Raw genomic sequence first — 24,741 nt, 5'->3', positions numbered from 1 at the left:
TTTCCTGATTTTGATACGTGGTTATAAAGGAATGCCTTTATTTATAGGAAATACACAATGACATATTGAAAAATAATGGAGGACTTCCCTGGTGGCACAGTGGTTAAGAATCCACCTGCCAATGCAGGGGACAGGAGTTCGATCCCTGGTCTGGAAAGATCCCACATGCCGTGGAGCAAACTAAGCCCGTGCACCACAACTACTGAGCCTGAGCTCTAGAGCCTGAGCACCACAACTACTGTGCCTGCACGCTGCAAATACTGAGCCCACTCGCCACAACTACTGAGCCCGCGTGCTGCAACTACTGAAGACCGCACGCCTAAAGCCCGTGCTCTACAACAAGAGAGGCCACGGCAGTGAGAAGCCCGCGCACTGCAACAAAGAGTAGCCTCCACTTGCCACAGCTAGAGAAAGCCCGCGAGCAGCAACAAAGACCCAACGCAGCCAAAAATAATAATAGTGATGGAGTCAACAACTCGATAATAAAAAAGACAAATAACCCAATTAAAATAAAAAGACATTCGTCCACATAAGCACATGAAAAGATACTCAACATCATCAGCTATCAGGAAAATGCAAATCAAAACCACAATGAGGGAAACTCCCCGGCTATCCAGTGGTTAGGACTCGATGCTTTCACTGCGGTGGCCCAAGTTCCATCCCTGGTCGGGCAACTAAGATCCCGCAAGTTGTGTGGCATGGCCAAATAAGAGAAAGAAAAAGAAAAAACAAAGAAGAACAAAAAACAACACAGTGTGATACCACTTCACACCACTAGAATGGTTATAATTTAAAAGACAGGCAATAACAAGTATAGACAAAAATGTGGAAAAATTGCAACCCTCATTATACTGCCAGGGGGAACGTGAAATGATGCAGCCACTTTGGAATGGAAAACAGCTTGGTGTAGAATCCTAGATTGGAAGCAATACTCCTAGAATCTGAGGGCACTATTCCACTGCCACTGAGATTCCAGAGTCACGCAGATTCTCAATCCATTCTTGTAAGTTGATTTGTTCCCTCTGGAAGATTTTGGGATCCTCTCTATTCTCAACATTCTGAAATCTCATTAACTTATTTTTTTTTAATTCACTGTGCTGGGCACTTGATGGATCTGTTCAACCTAGAGATTTATGACCTTCCGTTCTGGAAAAATTTTAAGTGCTGATTTAATCACTGTACCCTTTCAATTTTCTTTTTTCCCCTCTCTCTAGTAATTCAGATGTTGGCTCTCCTGAATTGATCCATTAAGTGTGATATACTCCTTTATTTTGCTTCTGTATTTATCATTAATTATTAACATAATGTCACAACTGCTTTAATTATCTCTTTCTCTTGGTGTGGCCTCTCTCTCCTCTACACACACACACACACACACACACACACACACACACACACACGATAAATGCAGACGTCATAACGCATCCTTTGGTATGCTTCTCCTAGGAATAAGATGTTCTCCTACATTACCTCAGTACCATTACCACACTTAAAGAAAATTAACACTAATTCATTATCACTTAATATACAGTCCATATTAACATTTCCACACTTCTTCCTCTCACCTCAAACTATTTTTCAATCAATGATCCAATCAAGGCTCAGGCACTGTCCATTCCCTTTTTCATCTGTCTCTGCCTAATACTTCCTGGAAGATTTTTTCAGTTTCCTATTGAAAATTTTCCAAGAGCTCTTTCTTACTCTCTGAATGGTTCCCTATTTTGTATAATCCCTTTTTTTTGGGGGGGTGGTGCTGCACAGTATGCAGGATCTCAGTTCCCCGATCAGGGATCGAACCCGCACCCCCTGCAGTGGAAGTGTGGAGTCCTAACCACTGGACCACCAGGGAAGTCCCTGTATAATCCTATTTTTGCATCATGAATTTAACGTTTTCTTTAGTTCTTTAAGCCTTCTGTTTTTGAAGTTTGAACTTCCCTTCTGCAACTTACATTTTCTTTCTTCATTCAGTTTCTTTTTATCTGTTTGCATGAGACTGTTAGAGCCTTTCTTCACGTTTACAATGATCCTTGCCTGTTCGGTCATAGGAAGTTCTAACTAAAATGTAGGTTTTAATTTCATGTGCACAGATGAGGCTTCTTAGTAGCAAGGCTTGCCTGCAGGGTGATCAGACAGGGATCTAACTATTTCACTAAGACCCATGGTGGACTGTATTTTCTAAAGCTGACCACATTATCTCCTACCTCGCGTGATCTTCTTACGTTGTGACCAACTGTAACTCTTGCCTTCAAGAGGTGAGGTCTATGCTCCCTCCCCCTTGAACTTGGGCAAGTTTGTAACTACAGCAGAAATGACATGAAGTGCCTTCCAAGACTACATCATAGAGATGAAACAGACTGCCTGTTTCTCCTGAGACACATACCTTTGGAAAGTATGTGTCTGTGTAAGCGATCCGAGTGCTTGAAGCAGGGGCACAAACTAGTCCACACGCAGAGATCTCGTGGAGAGGCTGTGAGACTACATCGGAGACAGGCGCCCAGCCACGGCCCCGCCACACACCCAGACTCGCCTGCCTGTGCCCACGACTCTTCCAGCTCCACCGATTGACTGCAGTCACAGAAATTACCTTAGCCAGAATCAGAATCGGCCAGCAAAGCTCCCCCAAATTCATGACCCATAGAAACCAGTCAAGTATTCAGTCATTTAATTGGGGGGGGGGGTAATTTTTTAGGCAGGAAAAGTAAGTGAAACAGATCTTGGCACCTGGAAGTGAGAGGCCACTGCAACCAAAACCTAGAACGTGTGGTAGTGGCTTTGAGACGGGGTGGCAGGTGGAGGCTGGGAGGCCTTGGGGAGACTGCTACTGAAAGCCTGAAGGGCCTCGACCAGGAGGCTATTGGTAAAGGCTTAGTGGAAAGTACGAAAAATATTACTATACATTGGAGAAAAGGGGACCTGTTATGTGGTGGTGTGAAATGCAGCCTGTAGTCACGTGGAATCTTTTATCTGATCAGCTCAGTGACCTATCAAAGGAGATTCCCAGGCGTAACACGTGAAAGCACCACCCCACTGTGCCTGTGATAACATGAGGGGTTGGGATGCTGAGGAAAACCAACTGTTAAAAGTAAGGGGTCAGAACTCGCTGGGTTCAAAAACAAAGCTAATGGGAGTTCCCTGGGGGCCTAATGGTTAGGATCCAGCACTTCAACTGCAGAGGCCGAGGTTCGAGCCTTGGTTGGGGAACCATCCCGCACGCTGCGGAGTGCAGTCAAAATGCAAAAAAAATAAAAAATAAAGCCACTGCTTATCCCCAGCCTCTCCTGAAGGCAAAATGATTCTCAAAATAGGAAATGGCTACAGCAGGGAAGACTGAATCCAGGCTATGGTTGAAAAACTTTTAAAATACCTCAGAAAGATGCAAGAAGGTTCCAAATTGGCATTTTAAACAGACCAAGGGTCTTCTAAAATCTTAAGGGCTGCCTCTAAAGAGCCTCTCCATTAAAACAGCGGAGCTCCTCAGACTGCTAGCAGAGGCCGTTCCACAGCAGACTTACAAGGAGTCGGAGGAAGTGAAGGACCGAAGAGTGTGGCTGGGGAGATGGGCTGTGGGAATGGGGAGTCAGTGTCTACCGGTTACGGAGTTTCAGTTTTACTCTATAGATGCAAAGCATTCTGGAGGTGGATTTCTGCTGATGGCTGCACAACATTATGAACGTGTTTAATACCACTGAACTGTTCACTTGAAAATGGTTAAGATGGAACAACAAGGTCCTACTGTATAGCACAGGGAACTATATCCAATCTCCTGGGATAAACCATAATGGAAAAGAATATTAGGAGCTTCCCTGGTGGCACAGTGGTTAAGAATCTGCCTGCAAATGCAGGGGACATAGGTTCGAGCCCTGGTCTGGGAAGATCCCACATGTCGCGGAGCAACTAAGCCCGTGCGCCACAGCTACTGAGCCTGTGCTCTAGAGGCCGCGAGCTACAACTACTGAGCCCGTGTGCCACAACTACTGAAGCCCGCGCGCCTAGAGCCTCTGCTCCACAACAAGAGAAGCCACTGCAGTGAGAAGCCCGCGCACCGCAACGAGAGTAGCCCCCGCTCACCACAACTAGAGAAAGCCCACGCACAGCAACGAAGACCTGATGCAGCCAAAAATTTTAAAAGTAAAAGAATATTAAGGGCTTCCCTGGTGGTGCAGTGGTTGGGAGTCCGCCTGCCGATGCAGGGGACATGGGTTCGTGCCCCGGTCCGGGAGGATCCCACGTGCCACGGAGCGGCTGGGCCCATGAGCCATGGCCACTGGGCCTGCGCGTCCGGAGCCTGTGCTCCGCAGCAGGAGAGGCCGCAGCAGTGAGGGGCCCGCATACCGCAAAAAAAAAAAAAAAAAAAAAAAGAATATTAAAAAAAGAATGTATGTGTATAAAACTGAGTCACTGTGCTGTACAGCAGAGATTGCCACAACACTGTAAATCAACTACACTTCAACTAAAAAAGTGGTTAAGATGGTAAATTTTATGTTATGTGTATTTTAACACAGGTTTAAAAATCAGACATGACTTACGGAAAAGGATAACTCAGAAAGCAAAACAAAACTCTCACCGTGAGCCAAGAGCCTTGGAGAACCATTCCCAGATAAGAGAAATGAGTCCTAATCAAGGACTGGCAACCTGTGCCTGGCTGGATTTCAGAAAAGCTTTGGACCAGTGACTGTTATGCCTGTTCTCTCCTTTTATGAACAGATGCGTCTACGGCAATTACCCTAAGTCTGACCCACCATTTTAAGTTGGAGAGAATGGCAGTTTACTTGTCTCTTAAGTTCACATGTGTCCAGATCCAGAACCATGCCTGAGGAAACTCATCTGGCCACAGCTGGGCCTGGTTTAGATGACAAGATCCTGAACTTGGGGCTAATGCCATAACTGGAAGAGAGCTGGGGGAGGGCATGAATATAATTTGCATGTAATAGGAACATCTTATAACTAAAGGGTGAACTGTGGTAAATCATATTTTCCAAAGATGGCCACAACATCATCCTACACATTCTCCTCATAATCAGACTTTGACTCAACTTCTCTCAAGAGATGGAATCTATGCTGCCTCCCTTTGAAGCTGAACAGACGTGTGACTATGGCAGAAATGATGCTGTGTGGCTCCTGAGGCTAGGTCGTAAAGGCCATATGACTTACACTCAGTTCTCCCGCTATGTGCCCATGCTAAGACCACATGAAGAAAGGTGCTTGGCCAGCCCAAGCTGCTTCAGCACCCCTGCAGATCTGTGTGCAGCCACCATGTGACCACAACCTAAAGAGAAATCCAAGCCAAAACTGCCCACCTGAGCCCTTCCTAACCTAACCCTTCCTGACCACCAGAAACTGTGAGAGATAATAAAATGACTGCTGTTGTTTTCAGGCAACAGTCATGAAAACAGTAATGCAAATAGTTAACTGGAATACAGACAGTGTGACAACTGTCAGACGCTGCAGACCTTTACATCCGGGCCAGTTTCTCTCCAAGAAGAATCTTCTAATCTGCTGCAAGAATTCTGGAATGTTCTGAGGTTCTCACCATTCAATAGGCAAACTTTCATTTAACCTACGCACCCACCACCCTCCCATATCTAGGCATCCATCCTCCGGCCCTCAAATCCAGCGTCCCTTTGGTTCAAACTCTACGAAGAGTAAATCTGTCCTCTGCTGGGACAGGAAGGAGGCAGTTGCTGGGCTGCGGGAGTGAAGCCAGACTCTAGAGGGCTTCCTACAGACTTCTGGTCAGCCCTGCGGTTGAGCCCGGCCCACACCGCACTTCAGCCTTTGGAGACACCTGGTACTTCTACTCCCCAGGCCTTTCGGAGCTTCTGCAGCAGCAATCTGCTTGCTTCCCTACTGGCATCACTACCTCTCCCTCTGGTTCAGCTTTCTCAGTTCTGCCAAGGTAATTATTTTACATTAACCTATTTTTCAGTTTCCAAAACATTAGTGATATCTCCATACTGCTCTACTGTTTATAGTATCCCATTACCCAAGGCATCAAAACTCAGTCTTTTTACCTCCCTGCCTTTCTGCCAGCCCTATATGCTTTCTTCACATCCCCTCAAATCTAATCTCTTTTCCATTTCTAATGCTTAGTTCAGCCTTCACTCTCACTTCAATACCACTGTGAAATCTTTTGAATGGCTGTCCTGACTCTCTTCTCCTATACTCCACCCAGTCCTTCCTATAACGTCTCAGAATACTTTTCTGGCCCATATTATGCTAGGACATACAAAGTGTTCAGCAAGTTTAACAATTAGTATTATCATTAAATTATCAATCCAAGACTTTTATAAGGATTATCTCTTAATCCTCATATCAACCCTATGAGATAAATATCATCCTAACTTAACAAAGAAAGTAATTCAACAATTACCTATGGAATTGAACTGTCCCTCATTTTCCTCTTGCCAAATAATCTCAATAATCTTACCCAAGCTCTAAAATTTTATTCTCTACAATGCCTCTACTGGAGGCACTGCATACAACTCACACTAAACACAGATTTTCAAGATCACAGACACGTGTTAATATTGGCATTTAACAAAGGAGTTTATTCCTTCTAGTTGACTCCTTCTATTCCTACTTATTCCTTCTCTTAGACCATGAAACTACAATGACACTGGGCCAAGATATAGCTGGGGCAGGAGTGGAGGAAAGGGGGTAAAAACTAAACACACCCAAAAGGAATGGAGTCACAATTATATTAATCCCTATGTTAACCACCCTCATCCCCAAATACTGGACCTTATCCAATCACAAGGGAGGTTCTCCCAAATGTTCCCAGCATGAAATCCAGAAATATAAGGTTCCCTTCATAAATATTCAGATGCAATGCTGCTCCAATCCTCAATGTGACTTCTCTACAAAGAGAAGTCTGAGTCACAGCTACACAAATTCAAAGCCAATAAATGAGGATACAACCACCTTTGTAAAACCAGCCTTCATACTACGTTTGACACACTAGCAAATCCCACCGGAACTATATTTGATACAGGGGGTTAAAACAGAAATAAAACATGGCCCCCACTTTCTTGGAGCATATAATCTAGTGGGCAAGAAATATTAAACCTTGTGCAAGTTATTTAACTTCTCTAAGCCTTAGAGAAGGTTTCCATATCTGTAAAATGGAGTGAATAGTAACTACTTCCTAGGTTATCCTGTAATGCACTGATCACAGTGGCTGGCACACAAAACGTATAAATGTTACCTATTTTCTCTTACTACTGAATAACTACTCAAATAATTCTTTAAATTATAATCAGACAAGGAGCTAGTAAGTATGGTGGCCTCTGGGGAACTGTGTGACTTAAGAGGACATAGGTAAGAAACCAATTACATTGCACTATATACCTTTTTCAAATTTAGTTGTTTTATACCAATGACACATTACCTATTAAAAATTTTTAGTTAAAAAAAATGAAACTTCAGCCAAAATAAGAGACAGGTATCTTAATCTCCACAAGGTCTCCTTCATTAGTCCGCCGAGTCTGAGAGCCAGAAGGACTACCTTAAAATACCTGTTGTCATTCTGGGATTTGATATATATTCTAGGATGGATCGGGTGGTCCACATCTAGTCCCTACACATCTGAATACCGACCTTTTTTTTTTTCTTTTTCTTTTTCTTTTTTGCAGTACGCGGGCCTCTCACTGTTGTGGCCTCTCCCGTTGCGGAGCACAGGCTCCGGACGCGCAGGCTCAGCGGCCATGGCTCACGGGCCCAGCCGCTCCGCGGCATGTGGGATCTTCCCGGACCGGGGCACGAACCCGTGTCCCCTGCATCAGCAGGCGGACTCTCAACCACTGCGCCACCAGGGAAGCCCCCTGAATACCGACCTTTTAAACCTAAAAGGCCAAGCTTATAGCACACAGTTATCTCATCTTATTCTCTTCAATTTCAAACATTCAACTAATTAAAAACATGACCTGTCCTTTCCACTCTAAAAGGTTTTACAATTTCACAGTTTTAATTCCAGACTATTCTGTTTCATTACCTTCCCCCACAGAAGGTAAAACATCCAAACACTTTTTAATGAGGAAATTTTATTACATTTCGAGCTACATCTGCCTAGCAACAAATTATAAACTTATGTCATCCTACTTATGTTCCCATGGATACAGTCATGAACAGTACAGTGGCAGCTCTACAAATCAAGAAAAGAATCCCAAGAGAATCATATTTAAAACTTGGATAGAAAACAATACTATAAAGGTAGGAATAATGTCTAGTATGCTTCCCATTAAAATTCATCTCTCCATTACCTACAAGTCCCAAACAGCCTTCTATTAGAATCTCCCTCCTTAAACCTACCCTCAACCAGTATTTCTAAAAACAACTGTTGGACTTCCCTGGCAGTCCAGTGGTTAAGACTCTGCGCTTCCAATGCAGGGGGTGCAGGTTCAATCCCTGGTTGGGGAACTAAGATCCCACATGCTGCGTGGCACAGCCAAAAAAATAAATAAATAAAAATTTAAAAATAAAATAAAAACAACTGTTAAGAAGAATTCATCTGGGACTTTCCTGGTGGTGCAGTGGTTAAGAATCCGCCTGCCAAAGCAGGGTACATGGGTTCGATCCCTGGTCTGGGAAGATCCCAGATGCCGTGGAGCAACTAAGCCCATGTGCCACAACTACTGAGCCTGTGCTCTAGAGCCCACGAGCCACAACTACTGAGCCCACGTGCCACAACTACTGAAGCCCGTGTGCCTAGAGCCAGTGCTCCGCAACAAGAGAAGCCACCGCAATGAGAAGCCTGCATACCTCAACGAAGAGTAGCCCCGATCTCCACAACTAGAGAAATCCCGCACGCAGCAACGAAGACCCAACACAGCCAAAAATAAATAAGTAAATAAATTAATTTTCTTAAAAAAAGGCAAGTTCCGGGGCTTCCCTGGTGGTGCAGTGGTTAAGAGTCCGCCTGCCAATGCAGGGGACACGGGTTCGTGCCCCGGTCCGGGAGGATCCCACATGCTGCAGAGCGGCTGGGCCCATGAGCCATGGCCGCTGAGCCTGCGCGTCCGGAGCCTGTGCTCCGCAACGGGAGAGGCCACAAGAGTGAGAGGCCCGTGTACCACAAAAAAAAAAAAAAAAAAAAAAAAAGAAAAAAGGCAAGTTCCTTTAACATACAGAGTCATCATAAATCAATCAGAAAGTAAAATGGGCAAAGGTCACAAACCGCACACAGAAAGAAAAAACCAAATTCTCTATAAATATATGAAAAGTTAAGTTCACTAGTTAAAAGGACAATTACTCTTAAAATAAGGACACTTTCAAAATCTACAGGGAAAACAGCCTTTGCAGAAGGCAATTTGGAAGTTTAAATCTAAATTTTGATCCAACTGTTCCACTTCTAGTAATTTACTGTACAGAAAAGTTAACCCAAGTGAACAGAGATTATATGTAGCAAGACGATCATGCAGAATTTGTTGTAATAGAGAATATTAGAAACAAGAAAATGTGGTACATATATACAATGGAATATTACTCAGCCATAAAAAGGAACGAAATTGGGTCATTTGTAGTAACGTGGATGAACCTAGAGTCTGTCATACAGAGTGAAGTAAGTCAGAAAGAGAAAAACAAATATCACACATTAATGCATATATATGTAATCTAGAAAAATTGTACAAATGAACCTATTTGCAGGGCAGGAAAAGAGACAGAGACATAGTGAATGGACTTGTGGACACAGTGGCGGAAGGGGAGGGTGGGACGAATGAAGAGAGTAGCATAGACATATGCACACTACCATGTGTAAAACAGATAGCTAGTGGGAAGCTGCTGCCTAGCAAAGGGAGCTCAGCTTGGTGCTCTGTGAAGACCTAGACGGGTGGGATGGGGGCGGTGCGGGTGGGGGGTGAGGGTGGGAGGGAGGCTCAAGAGGGAGGGGATATGAGGATATATGTATACGTATAGCTGATTCACTTTGTTCTACAGCAGAAACTAACACGACATTGTAAAGCAATTTTACTCCAATTAAAAAAATAATTTAAAAAAAATTTTTAAAAAGAAAATGTCTATCAATAGGGTCAAATCATGATTAAATCCATATAAACACTCTACACAATCATTATGAAGAAAAATAGCTGCTCATTTTTACATATAAATATATACAATCTAATAAATATACGTTGCTTCAGTATTTCTCCATACAGGAGATTTTAGAAGTTTATATGGAGGAAAATTTTAAAGTTTGCATGAGAAAAACCAGGAGAAATGGGAAAGGGAAGGAGGACCTAGAAATTATAAACAATAGAAGCACACGCAAAAAAACCCACAGATTTTACTAAAAAAAACAAAAAAAAAGAAAGAAAACCTCTAAATATTTCAAAGGCAAGCAATCTGAGAACACATATTTGCAGCAGGTGACTAAGTGTTAACATCTCAAAATGATAAAGAAAACCATAAAAACCCTATTTAATGAGAAAAGGACATAAGGACAATTCACAAAAGAGTACGCAGAAAATGTTCCAACTCTGGAAGCTGGAAAAATTTTTATTAAACAAGGCAATCTTTTGCGTATTAATTAATATGCAATTAATTTCATCTATTTGTCTAGTGCAAGCAAGAGTATATATAGCAAAACAGACTGCAATATACTGCTGCTATGCACTAGTATGTGCCTTCTGGAAAGCAATCTGCAATATGTCTAAAGATCTTCAAAATGTTCATACATTTTGACCTAGTAATTTCGCTTTGGGGAATCCACAGAAATAATCCAAAATACAGGGAACCATTTTAAATACATGGAGATTCATCTCAAACTGCTTGTAAGAAAATAACAATTGTTTTTAAGCCCAAATATTGCCAACAATAAGCAGTGGTATTCTACTCCATGGACTGTTACCCAATTATTAAAAGTTTTGAAGGCCATGCACATAAAAACTGTTAACATCATAACAACACTAATAGTGAACTTACTTCTTGTCAGGCACTGTTCTAAGCACTTTATGTATATTAATTCATTTAATAATAGTGTTGGGAAAATACTAATGGCATAAAGCCGTGGTTCTTGGGGTTAGTTTTTTCTTTTGAGTCAGAAACCACTGAGAATTTCATGAGAGCTATCGATGCTGACATTTTCCGCAAAAAAAGCACAACATTTTGCACACAACTTCAGAGGGTTCCTAGGTCCCAGGTTAAAAACCCTGTATGGTCAGCATGTTTACAACAGTGTAAGAAACAAGCGTATGGAAGATGCGAGGCAATATAGCCAAATGGAACCACTCTTCCTAGGGATGTGGATCTATGAAAGTACGGACAGTGTCTAGCTGGGAAGGATCTTTGTGTAAGTAACCAAAATGGGGGTGGGGGCAGGTAGGTGGGGGGTGAGCCACGAGAATTTTTAAGGCAAGCAAACCTGAGCTCAAATCCAAGCTCTGACAATTACCAACTATGTAACTCTGGCAGGTCAGTCTTCATTCCTTCCTGTGTAAAAGGCCAGTGTTCTTCACAAGACTGCTATAAGCGTGCATATAAAAGGTGTTCTATAAATGATAATCCTCTCCCGAGGTGATTACTTAATGATTTGAAAAATTAACATCACCTATACCAAAGTCATCTTAAAAGTAAACAAACTAACATTTTCCCTGAATCTCAATATATATGAGCCTGTCAAACAAATACAAAGTTCACTAGTCATCCTAGTTACCAACATACCCTCCTCCCCTTCCTAGAAGCAGACAATAGACAAACAGCAACATATAAAGTTAGCCTTTATCCTTACTATAAACATAACTAGTGTTAGAGATGCTGCATCATTAAAAATGTAATACAAAACATGCTGTGGAAAAGATGTTATAAATATACAGAATATTTATGTGGTATATACTTCCTGAAACCAATGTTAGTGGGAACCCTCTGCCCCCAGTGGCAGAAAGCATAGTGCTTCACTTGACTACAGTCACATTAGCAACTTGTTTAGTGAAAAAGAGATCTCCCAACTATTCAAACCTGCAGACACCCAGTTTGGAGAGGTTTGTTTTTTGTTTTTTTATACAGTAGTCAGGGTTAATGAAGAGGCTATCACACCACATTCAAGCCTAGAATTTTCACTGACCCTACCTCTCACCAGCTGGGGAAAGATACCAAAGGGCCTCAGGCAAGCATTCCATAGGAACTGCATCCTCTCCCCGCCACTGAGCTGCAGGAAAGACAAAATGGACCCTCATCGCACCTTCCTGAAGCACGATTACGTGGGCGCACAAACACGCAGGTGTGAGGCACTGGAGGCACTTCCCATCAAAACGGGATCTTAAAGGTCATGCCTCAGAAGTCTACCTTCTATTATATAGAAAAATAGGATTTTTAATTTTAGAATTTTGTTTTACAGTCAACTTTTCAAGACTTAATATTCAACTGAGAACAAATTCCATTTTGGATTGCAAACTAACATTCCTTCAAAGTATAGAGTAAAAAGGACTCTACCCCATAAAGATTTCTGGATCCCACCTGGCCCCATTTCACATAGGAGCTGTGAAAGCTCTTATTATAGCTTTCCAGTTGTCCTGTGGCCACCTGTAACAACTTTCTACAAGATTAGAGAGAATTTTAGAGCTGGAAGAGACCTTCTGAGATCATCTGATTAACTACAGAATGGAGCTATATCTTACAAGAGGACTAGGTTCCAAGTTATCAGGTAACGTGAAAATGGCACACAGTCAAAATCAATCTTGAAAAATACCTCAGGAAAGCTCCCTTCTGGAGGCCAACAAACAAAATCATTTCAGGAAGCTCAAATCCTCCACTGCCAAAATAAGTAACTCCTGTACTCACTGAGCACCCAAATAAAGTTGCTGGGTTGTTATTTAAAAGTCATGGGCTTCCCTGGTGGCACAGTGGTTAAGAATCCGCCTGCCAACGCAGGGGACATGGGTTCGATCCCTGGTCCGGGAAGATTCCATATGCTGTGGAGCAACTAAGCCCGTGCACCACAACTACTGAGCCTGTGCTCTAGAACCCGCGAGCCACAACTACTGAGCCCGCATGCTGCAACTACTGAAGCCTGCGTGCCTAGAGCCTGCGCTCCGCAACAAGGGAAGCCACTGCAATGAGAAGCCTACACACCACAGTGAAGAGTGGCCCCTGCTCGCCACAATTAGAGAAATCCTGTGCGCTGCAACGAAGACCCAACACAGCCAAAAATAAATAAATTAAATAAATTTATACCAAAAAAAGTTTTAATTTTATTAAAATGTTTATTAAATGTTCAATTTAAAACATGAGGCCCATACTTAACATGGTCATAGCTTCACAATGAGAGAATCACAAGAAAAGATTCAAGGTAATACCTAGCTCTTGCTTCCTCCAGGGTACAAGTATGACTATGATGACCAATGTCCAAGTGGGTCCTAGACAGTTCCGGTTTATACCCACCAACCCAGCATAATTTTTAATAGGCCCCTGTTCACTTTCAAAAGTAGTTTGGACTAGTCTACTACCAACGGAGCTGCTCCACGCCTAGTTACCAGCACACCTCACAACACATCTGTGTAGTAAAACTCACAACACATCTGGGCTGGTCCGTGACTCATGTTAACCAAGGAAATGTGACAGGAGTGATAATATGCCAGTTCTGGGCCTACACTTTAGAAGGACTAGCAATTTCTGGGACTTCTCTGGCGGTCCAGTGGTTAAGACTCCACGCTCCCAATGCATTTTTTTTATAACGTTAAAAAAAAAAAAAAAAAGACTAGCAGTTTCCACTTCCTCCTTCTTGGAATGCTTGCCTAGGGGAGCCCTGAGCCACTACGTAAGAAATCTGACTATCCCAGTGGACACCTTGCCCACTGGAAAAAGGATAGGTCCTGAGACTACACAGAGAAGAAAATAGGTCCAGCTGTCCCAGCATCTCAGTGAGGCCACCAGATGACACCAACCCCCGCTACTCCCGGACAGCCACCACATGAGACACCCCAAGTAAGCCCAGCAGAACAGCTATCCAGCTTAGCAAGAACCATGAAATAAGAGTTGTTATCTAAGGCCATGAAGTTTGAGTGGTTTGTTACACTTTCCTTTGAGGCAGAAGGGGACTCCTATAATTCCTCATGGAATACTCCAGTGGTAGGTAGCGCTGATTTGATAACCTGAGCCAGAAAGGGCCAGCTCTTTCGTGATGGCAGTCACCATTACACTTCTAATCTCCTGGACAAGGTATGGACCTCAGATCCAGGAACCTAACAGGTAGACTGACCCAAGAAGATCTGGGGAGGCTAAAGCTGAGAAAGGCTTGAGGTTCAGTTATTGCTGCGCTGGTATTAGAGAGGATTCCTGACTTTGAACGGTTGCTTTGTATTCTAAGCACCTTGAATATTTATCACCATTATGGCTGAAAGGCGACAAACAGCCTGCCCAAGGTTTCCAAGTTCCTGCATGCCACAAAACAAGATGACATCTCTATATCTAGAAGGCAGCATATAATGTACTAACAGTCAAGAATATAGGATCTAGATCAAGTTACCCCAAGTTGGGTTCTGCCACTCACCAACTGAGACCTCAGGCAAGCTGCTTAAGCTCTCTAAATCTCAGTTTCATCGTCTGTACAATGGGGGTGATACAATTTGTGCTGCAGGATTGTTTTAAGGATTAAATAAGATCATGTTTGTAAAGGGCTTCAAGAGTGCTGGTTCTTTTTTCTTTCTGATGTGGGCCATTTTTAAAGTCTTCACTGAACTCGTTAAAATATTGCTTCTGCTTTATGTTTTGGTTTTTTGACCCTGAGGCTTGGGGGCACACACACACGGAGCTAGAAAGAAAGGAGGTGAGAAAGCTGGTAATGTGCCTTCAGAATTACGTCAGCTCATCCATAGTTAACTATCGAAGACCTATCTAAGAAAAGACATATACAAAAGGCATCTATAAGCCAATAAAGGTATTCACTGCTGAGAACTCCAGGCTAGAAACTTGTATTTTGTAAACTTCCTGGGAAGAGTTTCTGTCCATGTTTTTAAACAAAAAGAAAGCTGTTACTGAGAGACAAATTTGTACCAGGCACTATCTCAGAAGCTGGGGGTATGAAAGGCAACAAGATTGAAAAGCCCTCACCTCACAAAGCTTACCTTCTAGTTGGAGGAGTCAGACAACAGACAAAATAAATAAATCACACAGATACAGATATAGACATAGACAGAGATGTATCTCCTATTGATTCTGTTTCTCTGGAGAACCCTGCCTAATCAGGCTTCAAAGAGGAGTAATCTACAGGGTCTCTAAACAGGTCAAATAAGGTGAGGACTGCAAAGTGACCACTGCATTTAGCAACATGGAAGTCACCAGTGATGTTATGAGCAATTTTAGAGGAGCGGGGCCTAAATGGAATGTGTTCAAGAAAGAATAAGGGAACAGGAAAGAAGAGAATACAGACAATTAATTATGAGAGGAATTTTTTAAAAAAACAAGGGAGAAATAACAGCATTTTATATGCTACTGAGAATGATACAATAGAGAAGAAAAATTTGATGATGCAAATAAAGGATGAATTACTGGAGTGATGTCTTTGAGCAGGTAGAAGGTGACGGGGTCGAATGCACATGAAAAGACGGTGGCCTCAGCCAGGAGCATAAACACAGAAGATGAGGCAGAGGGTCAGGCACAGAAGTGGGAAGGTGCCATATGCCAGTAGGAGCCTGTGGAAGTTTTCTTCCAATTGCTTCAGTTTTTTTCCCAGTGAAATAAAGGAAGGATGGGGAAGGAAGAATTCAAGGTTTAAAGTGAGATATTTAAATACTGTCCAGGAGAGTAACTGGAGTGAGAAAACAGAATATAACCAGTAACAGGCCTACTTGATTTTGGTGATCATGACTCTAAAGTGAGACTAGTCAGTAGGGTTTCTCCAGCCACATTTCAGCTATACTGACCAAAGCAAAAAATAAGCAAGAGGCTGGATTAAACAGGCCAGAACAGATGCAGTTCATGCGCCCCCTCCAAATCCACCCAGACTCGCCTGCTGCTCTACCTCCCAGCTAGAGCTGCCCCAGCAGGCCTAGCCAAAGCTCGCAAGCTTCACATGATCACAGAGCCCCAGCCCATGACCCGTGTGTCCTTTCCTAACACCGCCAGCTGTCCCTTCCTCCCCCCAGGGGTGAGGGTCGGGCTTTGGCGGGCTTTGTTTTGCCCACTGTGGCAGAAGCCACAGCAGCTCCAATGCCCAAATTCAGCTGCTTCTCCAGCAGGTACCTGGAGAGCCCAAGTAACAAACCCGAAAGCACGGAATAGTTAAGACCCTGTGGGGCAACTCTGACCATTAAGAGACAGGAAACAGGAAGGAGCCAACACATTTCTCAGCTGTCCTCCCTACACACCTGCCCCCTGGGAGTGTTCTGAGAGGTGCCATGATTCTCTGGAGGTTTCCAGCATTGCCTAGCAACCAGCTAAGGTTCTTGTGAAACTGTGGCCAGCTTGATAACATACCACTCGCTTTGTATATGCTTTCTCTCCTTCTCTGCCTAACTTTCTTCTTTCCCCCCTCACTCTAACTTCACATAAAGTATTAGCAATATAAGCTTTGTCTTACGCTCTTTTCTGGAGAATCCAGGCTAAGACACAGGTGGGGGCTTAGCCAAGACTATAGATGAAACTAGAGGAAAACAAGGTAATAGGAGCAGAGGATGTATTATAACGACTGACTGTGGAACTCAAAGTGAACAAAAACATGAGAATGCTCAGGGGAAGAGGTGGTAGGATCAATGAGCTGAAGGTCACGATGGGGCTGAAGACGGCAGGAAATGGGATGGTGGAAGGTGCGAGCTAGAAAGTTCAGGAAGAAGCAGTCAGAGTGCTAAGTTTGAAATTAAGATGACAGGGGTGTTTCAGATAATGGTAATTCAAGGGAATGGGTATACAATGTAGGGTAGAGAACAGGATACCTGGGAGAGAGGTCAAGGAACTAAGAAGCCAAGGTAGTTAATGACCGGGGTCACTGTTGTTTAACTGTTGTCCAGTCATTCACAGTTGCTCTGGGATCAACTATCTTCAGGGATACTGAAATCATAAAAGACTACAGACACTGTACTGTACTAAGTGACAGAAAGGTAGAAGCTACTTCTGTTCTAGTAATAGACTAGTAACTCAGACCCCTCCCTGAGAACCTGAACAAAATATTTAAAACATCTGCTTGAAGGAATCAGACAACTGACAAGATAAGGCCAGAATGCACTGAAGCTTAGGAAGGGATGTCCAGCTACTGAGGTCACTCTTCCCCTCAAGGATGTTTGCCAATTTCATAGGGGACCATTAAGAGATGGAGTAATGTATCTGACAGGCTTCTGGAGTTAGGGCAAAGACACTGGACTCCACAAGTACCGCCACTGGGGAGAGGAGAAAAGGACAGCAGCTAGTCAATGCCCGTTTCTTGGTTGACACTCCAAAAGGCTATACCCTAGGAGTTAAGGATGAAACTGAAGTAAACAGACCCTCAAAGGGACTGCAGTTCAGCTTTGAATCATTTCAACTGGGTCATCTGAAATTGGACTAAGGTGATTCCAGAGTACTAGTGTAAATAAATCCTCTCTAGAAGAAGATATTATCCTGGGCCTCAAAAATTTTTTATAACCAATTTTGTAAATTGCAAGTTTGATATAAAACATGCGATAAAAAATGACCAGGCATATGAGGAAACAATACAACACGAACAAAAGACAGAAGAAATATAAAATGGAAACATCCACAAGCATTCCACATATTAAGAGTTACCAGATTTTAAAATAACTATACTTACAATGTTCCAGGAGATAAAAGACAAGACATACAATTTTAGCAGAGAACTAGGAACTATAAAAAAAGAACCAAATGAAAGCTCTAAAACTAAAAAAAGACTATACAAACTGAAACTAGGAACTCAATGGATGGATTTAAAAGCAGATAGAGAAAGACAACTTAGAATAAAATAAGTCAAATGAAGCCCAAAGATATTAAAACTTGAAAAACACAGACTAGAGGCTAAGAGACAGAGATACAGAACATACACGAAATTGAAGTTTCAAAAAGGAATGGAACAGATGCAATAACTGAACAGTGACTGAGAAGTTCCTAAAATTAATGAAAAGACAGCAAGCCACAGGTTCAAGAAGCCCTAAGAATCCTAAACAAACTTAAAAAAAAAAATTCATACCTAGGGACATCACAATAAAATAGTTGAAACAAAGACAAAGAGAAAAAAATTTTAAACCACCTGAAAAAAAAAAACAGGCAGGTTACAATACTACTTTACTAAAAAAGAAAAGAAGACAATATATGTATATGTATAGCTGATTCACTTTGTTATAAAGCAGAAACTAACACACCATTGTAAAGCAATTATACTCCAATAAAGATATTAAAAAACAAAACACAATGAAATACTTCTGAAGTGCTCAAAGAATATAACTGTGGCCTAGAATTCTATACCCAGTAAAACTAACCTTCAAGAATAAACCTGATGTATGGGCTTCCCTGGTGACGCAGTGGTTGAGAGTCCGCCTGCCGATGCAGGGGATAAGGGTTCGTGCCCCGGTCTGGGAAGATCCCACATGCCGTGGATCAGCTGGGCCCGTGAGCCGTGGCCGCTGAGCCTGTGCATCCGGAGCCTGTGCTCCACAACGGGAGAGGCCACAACAGTGAGAGGCCCGCGTACCGCAAAAAAAAAAAAAAAAAAAAAGAATAAACCTGACATAAAAACATTTTCAGATAGATTTATCAATAGCAGGCTTACCCCAGAAGAAATATCACAGGATATTCTGCAAGCAGAAGAAAAATAAACCCAGATAGAAAATTATGAGGGGCACAAAGGAACGAAGGGCAACAAAAAGGGTAAACATGCAAATAAATCCTAATGAAATAATTGTGTAAGATAATTGTTTCTTATAGGAATTAAAACATGTAAGACAAAATATAAAACAACAAGGCACACAGGGAGCACAAAGGGTAACTGAAGGGTTCTATGCTCCTTGCACTGCCCTTTAAGAGGGTAAAAGCACCTAGTTTACATCAGGCTGATAAAGCAAGATGTAAATTATAATCTCTAAAGGAGAAGATTCTGGGAAAATGGTGGAATAAGAAACACCCGAAATCTGTCTCCCCACCTAGACAACAACTGCACTGGCAGAATCTGTTGATGTAACTACTGAGTAACTCTGGGGTCTACTGAAGGCTTGCAACTTCCAGAAAAAGGGTTGGAACGTAAATTGCGTTAATTTCAACTTCAGCTTTTATACATGCACTCCTATGTTCACAGCAGCATATTCATAGTAGTCAAGACATGGAATCAACCTAAATGTCTATCGACAAATGAATGGATAAAAAAGATGTAGTATAGGGCTTCCCTGGTGGCGCAGTGGTTGAGAGTCCGCCTGCCGATGCAGGGGACACGGATTTGTGCCCTGGTCCAGGAGGATCCCACATGCCGTGGAGCGGCTGGGCCCGTGAGCCGTGGCCGCTGAGCCTGCGCGTCCGGAGCCTGTGCTCCGCAACGGGAGAGGCCACAACAGTGAGAGGCCCGCGTACCGCAAAAAAAGAAAAAAAAAAAAAAGATGTAGTATATGTATGAGTGGAATATTACTCAGCCATAAAAAAGAATGGAATAATGTCATTTGCAGTAACACAGACAGACCTAGAGATTATCATACCAAGCAAAGTAAGTCAGAAAGAGAAAGATAAATACCATATGATATCACTTATATGTGGAATCTAAAATACAACACATATGTAGAACATATCTACAAACATAAACAGACTCACAGACCTAGAGAACAGACTTGTGGTTGCTGGGCGGGGCAGGGGGCGTTGGATGGAGTGGGAGGTTGGGATTAGCAGACGCAAACTATTATATACAGAATGGATAAACAATAAAGTCCTACCGTACAGCACAGAGAACTATACTGAATATCCTGTGATAAATCATAATGGAAAACAATATGGAAAAGAACATATATATATGTATAACTGAATCACTCTGCTGTACAGCAGAAACAATCAAACTTTGTGAAAGTCAAAGACAGAATCTTGAAAGCAAGAGAGAAATGACTCGTCGCATTCTAAGGATCCTCAATAAGATTATAAGCAGATTTCTCATCAGAAACTTTGGAGGCCAGAAGACAGTAAGTCAATATATTCAAAGTGCTAAAAGGAAAAAACCATCAACCAAAAAATCTTGTATCTGGCAAAACTGTTCTTTAAACAGCCTTAAAAAGGAAGGAAATTCTGACATATACTACAACATGGATGAATCTTGAGGACATTATGCCAAAGGAATTAAAAAAAAAAAACAACTGTATGATTCCATTTATATGAGGTACTTAGAGCAGTCAAATTCAGAGAGACAGAAGGTAGGAGGGTGGGTGCCAGGGGCTGGGAGAGGAGGGAATGGAGCGTATTTAATGGGTATAGAGTTTCAATTTTACAAGATGAAAAGAGTTCTGGAGATGGAGGGCGGTGATGGTTGCACAACATCATGAATGTATTTAATACCCCGAACTGTGCACTTAAAAATGATTAAAGATGGTAAATTTTCTGTGTATTTTACCACAATAAAAAAAATTTGCAAACCAAAATAAAACCATTAAGAGAACAGTATTTTGAAAAAGAGCATATAACTACCAAGCTAAGGAGACAGGGTAGAATAATAATAAACACTAAATGCAAAAGAAGATCAAAGGAACAAGAAAGAAACAGAACAGGTGGGTCAAATAAATAGAAAGCTTTCAATCAGTAGATCTAACTACAAATATATGAGCAAATACTTAAAAGAAACTGTAAACGGTACTAAATGTCCTACATAAAAGCAAAAACTTCCTTTTAAGATTTGGATAAAAATGTGTACAGACATACCTAAAACATAAGAATAAAGAAAGACTGAAAGCACAAAGATGAAAAGTCACTACGCAAACACTAACAAAAAGAAACTGGCGTAACTATATTGATATGAGGTAAGAAGCATTACAAGAGATACAGAGTGACTCCGTAATAAGGGGTTCAATCCTCCACAGCGACCTTTGGAGAAGCTTCAAAAAGCAGTAGTGAGTGGTATAATCTGATGACATCATATTCACTGTGGGTGTTTTTATGGAAGAGAAAAAAATGGTACAGGAGTGGCAATACAGAACAAGGAAGACATCCCACTTCCAAGCACAGTAATATGAGGAATGTAGGGGAAAAGGCAAGTACCACGTGAGAGGGCTGCAGGGAAAATAGTGCCATCAGGAGACAACGAATTTGCAGTAAGAACAAGAACGTGAGGAACACTCACAAAAGAAATTGAGGATTAGGGGGATTCTGCTGGTGTACCCTGAGTTTCAGAAGGCTCCGTGTAAAAGTGTCAAGAGAAGGTCCGGGGTGCGAGATGCGATCAGAAAAAAAATGTACAGTGTCTTAGAGATTAAAGCCTATAGAACAAGGGGATGACCTAGGAATCCTGGCCTTCTTGGTGACTGATAACCAAGAAAAAAGAACATATGGGACTTCCCTGGTGGCCTAGTGGTTAGGATTCCAGGCTTTCACATCATGGCCCAGGTTCGATCCCTGGTCGGGGAACTGAGATCCCACAAGCCACACTGCACGGCCAAAAAGAAAAAGAAAAATTAAAAAGCACATAACGAGATCAATACCAATGGCAGAGAGCGACAGAGAAGCTAGGAGTGCTGAGGGAGGGGAAGGTGGGGTGAGGACCTCGCCAGGAACATCTGAAGTTCTGGGGCTTCCTTTCAACTTCTGTTGAAGCCTCTAGGCTGGCAGAGTAGCAGTCTCACTCTGAGCAGAGGAACACTTTCTTGATCCCCTGAAAAAGGCTGCGCGACTCTGAGCTTGGATTTTAAAGAGCCAATAAATCTCTGGTAGCTACCAGAAGGAGGGTTATTCTCAGAGGAAGAAGTAGAGCTGGTTACACAGCCCTCCTCCAAAGTCCACCTCTAGAGTTCCTAACTGCCCCAGTTCCAGAAGATTTTACATTGTCTTTAATAGTGTTGTTAAGCACAATTATTCTATCCAAAGAAAATGTTACTTTTCTATGAATGGTAATGAGGGTAATGAGAGTTCACCAGTTCTGTGCCTTTGTATTTCATTCATTTATTTGTTCAAAAGATTTTTACTTTGTGCCAAGTATGTGCTGAACAATGTTCTAGACTCTGGGAATACAGCATAAACAAAAACCTGTGCCTTTATGGAGGTTAAGTTTTAGAACAGATGTTAAACAAATACGTCCATTTATATTACGTTAGTAGGTACTATGAAAATAAGAAACAGTATACCAGGATAAGCGGGACTGGAGTGCAATGGAGGTTTTTTTTAAATAGGATGGGCAAAATATCTCCTCTGAATTATTCTTGCCCAAAATAATTTTAATCAGAAATTGATCAATTCTCTAAATTTAACCACCAGTTTATAGAAAACATAAAGGATAAAGGAACATGTTAAAAACAGTACAGGGGGTGGGTCTCTAAGACCAGAAAATTGAGAGCTTCTTCGCGCCCCGGCGGCTGCACCCGGTGGCTCGGCCGCCGTCAGCATGCCACAAAATGAATGTATCGAGTTACACCGTAAGCGGTATGGATATCGTTTGGATTACCATGAGAAAAAGAGAAAGAAGTAAGATCTAGAGGCTCATGAACGTTCAAAGAAGGCAAAAAAAATGACTGGTCGGAAAGCTAAGCTCTACCATAAACCGCCATGCTGAGAAAATACAAATGAAAAAGACTATTAAGATGCATGAAAAAAGAAACACCAAACAGAAGAACGATGAAAAGACTCCACAAGGAGCAGTACCTGCATATCTACTGGACAGAGAGGGACAGTCTCGAGCTAAAGTACTTTCCAATATGATCAAACAAAAACGAAAAGAGAAAGCGGGAAAATGGGAAGTCCCACTGCCCAAAGTTCGTGCCCAGGGAGAAACAGAAGTATTAAAAGTTATTCGAACAGGAAAGAGAAAGAAGAAAGCTTGGAAGAGGATGGTTACTGAAGTTTGCTTTGTTAGAGATGGCTTTACTCGAAAACCACCTAAATATGAAAGATTCATATTAGGCCAATGGGATTACGTTTTAAGAAGGCCCACGTAACACATCCTGAACTGAAAGCCACCTTCTGCCTGCCAATACTTGGTGTGAAGAAGAATCCCTCATCCCCACTATATACAACTTTGGGTGTTATTACCAAAGAAAGGTACTGTCATTGAGGTGAACGTGAGCGAGTTGGGCCTAGTGACACAAGGAGGCAAGGTCATCTGGGGAAAATATGCCCAGGTTACAAACAATCCTGAAAATGACGGATGCATAAATGCAGTCTTACTGGTTTGACAGCAGATACATACAAATAACTCCTTATAATTATTGAAGACTACACACCAATCAGGAAACCATTACTCTGATATTTCTGAATACTACCAATCAGCCTTACATGTCTACAGTCATCAAGAAAACTATTGTTTAAAAAAAAAATGTTAATGGCCTAGTTTAAAAAAAAAAAAACAGTACAGGGATGCAATCAGAAAATCCAGAATGAGGGAAACTCAACCAATCTAGTGGTTTTCTACAACTAAATTACAAGGGAAATCAAAAACAAAGACGGGAAAATCTACAAATTAAGATTTATATGTGTGCTTTTGGCCAAGATGGTAGCAGAGACCAGATTTACCCTCCTCCCTGAAAAATCCAGACAAACAAACAAAATATAAGAAACAATGGTCTTCCAGACAACGCACATCAGTGATCCTTGAAAGATGGGAAACAAGGGACTTCCCTGGTGGTCCAGTGGTTAAGAATCCACCTTCCAATGCAGGGGACGCGGGTTGGATCCCTGGTGGGAGAATTAAGATCCCACATGCTGCGGGGCAACTAAACCTGTGCACCACAAGGAGAGAGAAGCCTAGAAGCCCGCTTGGCGTAACTAGAGAGAAGCCCGCAATGAAGAGCCCACACAGTCCAAAAAAAAAGAAAAAAGGGAAACAAAGGAGGTCAGCCCTACTGCTGTCCCAGCTTCCTGTTTGAGAGAGCTTCCAGGCCATGGAGCCAGGACAGTGAAGTGAACCTTTATAAGCAGCCATGGGGATGACAAATAAGCATACTTTTTAAGTGTTCAATATCATTTGTCAGTAGGCAAATGTAAGTTAAAACCACAATATGGGGCTTCCCTGGTGGCGCAGTGGTTGAGAGTCCGCCTGCCGATGCAGGGGACTCGGGTTCGCGCCCCGGTCCGGGAAGATCCCACATGCCGTGGAACAGGTGGGCCCGTAAGCCATGGCCGCTGAGCCTGCGCGTCCGGAGCCTGTGCTCCGCAACGGGAGAGGCCACGGCAGTGAGAGGCCCGCATACCGCAAAAAAAAATATATATATAAAAAATAATATGATACCACTACACACATATTAGAATGTCTAAAATTGAAAAGACTGACCATGGCACGTGTTAGTAAGGTTGTGGAGCAACTGGAACTCTCATACACGGCTGGTAAGAAGGTAAAATTATAAAACCACTTTGGGAAAGTCTGCAGTTTCTTAAAAAAATTAAGTATACAACTACTACATGATTCCATTCCTGAGCATTTACCCACAAGAGAAGGAAATATATGTTCACACACAGACCTGTACACAAATATTATTCACAGCAGCTTTATTTGTCATAGCCAAACAACGGAAATAACTCAAATGTCCATCAAGAGGTGAATGAATAAAAAAATTTCTGGTGTATCCATACAAGGTAATACTACTGAGCAATAAAAAAGAATAATCAAATGACACATGCAACAATGTGGATGAGTCTCAAATTAATTATGCTGAAAGAAGCCAG

General features: G+C 42.2%; 1 protein-coding gene and 1 pseudogene across 3 annotated transcripts in view; one reads left to right on the top strand and one right to left on the bottom strand.

The window, feature by feature from the left end:
- Positions 1-24,741, bottom strand: part of RCOR1 (REST corepressor 1) — a 119,123-nt gene that overhangs the window by 72,969 nt on the left and 21,413 nt on the right. The gene's annotated exons all lie outside the window — the stretch shown is intronic.
- Positions 22,385-23,356, top strand: LOC101287935 (ribosome biogenesis protein NSA2 homolog; annotated as a pseudogene).

The sequence above is a fragment of the Orcinus orca genome, chromosome 2 (assembly GCF_937001465.1).
Source record: "Orcinus orca chromosome 2, mOrcOrc1.1, whole genome shotgun sequence".
NCBI lineage: Eukaryota > Metazoa > Chordata > Mammalia > Artiodactyla > Delphinidae > Orcinus > Orcinus orca.
Note: the sequence above shows the minus strand (reverse complement) of the source record. Positions and strands in the feature narration are given on the sequence as shown.